Source organism: Sapajus apella, unplaced genomic scaffold, assembly GCF_009761245.1.
Source record: "Sapajus apella isolate SASKATOON/1434 unplaced genomic scaffold, GSC_monkey_1.0 scaffold6771, whole genome shotgun sequence".
NCBI classification, from domain to species: Eukaryota; Metazoa; Chordata; class Mammalia; order Primates; family Cebidae; genus Sapajus; species Sapajus apella.
In genome coordinates, this window is record NW_022443695.1 from 1,899 (window position 1) to 3,609 (window position 1,711).

Consider the following 1,711-nt stretch of genomic DNA (forward strand, 5'->3'; position numbering starts at 1 on the left):
CGATCTCGGCTCACCGCAACCTCCGCCTCCTGGGTTCAAGCAATTCTCCTGCCTCAGCCTCCTGAGTAGCTGGGATTACAGGCACGCACCACCATGCCCAGCTAATGTTTTGTATTTTTAGTAGAGACGGGGTTTCACCATGTTGACCAGGATGGTCTCGATCTCTTGACCTCGTGATCCACCCGCCTCGGCCTCCCAAAGTGCTGGGATTACAGGCTTGAGCCACCGCGCCCGGCCAATTTTTTTTCTTTTTTAAGATGGGGTTTCACCATGATGGCCAGGCTGGTCTTGAACTTCCAACCTCAGGTAATCCACCCACCTCGGCCTCCTGAAGTGCTAGGATTACAGGCGTGAGCCACCGTGCCTGGTGTAATAAAAATTTTTTAAAAGAGTACTTTTCAATAGCATTAGGAAATGTAAACTATATAGCAAAGATGTGAAAGCCAGCCAGGCTCAGCTTCAAATCCCAGCAACTTGGAAGGCTGTGACAGGAGGGTCACTGTTGCTCAGAAATTTAAAACTAGAATGGGCAACATAGTTAGACCTCGTCTCTACTGAAAACTATAAAAATTATCCAGGCGTGGTGGTGTGAGCCTGTGGCCCCAGGTGCTCAGTGGATGAGGCCCTAGGATCTCATAGGCCTGAGAATTCCATGCTGCAGTGAGCTGGGACTGTGCCCCTGTACTCCAGCCTGAGAGAAAGAGTGAGATTCTGTCTAGAAACAAATGGGGAAAAAAAAAGAAAGATGTGAAAGCCTGTATATTGAAGACTACCAGGTATTGCTGAGAGCAGTTAAAGACCTTTGGAATAGAGGATGTTCCTTCTGGCATTTCAAGATTGCTTTTGTTTTGGGGGCACACTTGCTATTTCTTAGGAATATGAAGTTTTCCCAAACCATTGCTATAAAAAGGGCCATTTTGAGAAAGTTTTATTGAATCTGTGGATTGCTTTGAGTTGTATTTTTATCTTAACCATGTTACATCTTTTAACCCATGGACACAAGATATCTTTCCATTTATTTAGGTCTTCTTTATTCTCTTTGAGCAACGTTCACAGAACTGGAAATAAACAACTTAAACATCATATGGAACCAGAAAAGAGCACGCATAGCCACAACAATCCTAAGAAAAAAGAACAAATCTGGAGGCATCACACTACCTGACCTCAAACTATACTACAGGGCTACAATAATCAAAACAGCATGGTACTGGTACCAAAACAGAGATGTAGACCAACAGAACAGAACAGAGGCCTCAGAAGTAACGCCACACATCTACAACCATCTGATCTTTGACAAACCTGACAAAAACAAGCAATGGGGAAAATATTCCCTGTTTAATAAATGGTGTTGGGGAAACTGGCTAGCCATGTGCAGAAAGCTGAAACTGGACTCCTTCCTTACACTTTATACAAAAATTAACTCCAGATAAATGAAAGATTTAAACATAAGACCTAACACCATGAAAACCATGAAGAAAACCTAGGAAATACCATGCAGGACACGTAGGCGTAGGCAAGGACTTCATGACTTAAACACCAAAAGCATTGGAAACAAAAGCCAAAATAGACAAAATAGATCTAATTAAACTTAAGAGCTTCTGCACAGCAAAAGAAACAATCATTAGAGTGAACCAGGAACCAACAAAATGGGAAAAAAATTTTGCAAGTTACCCGTCTGACAAAAAAGTAATAATCAGAATCTATAAAGAAC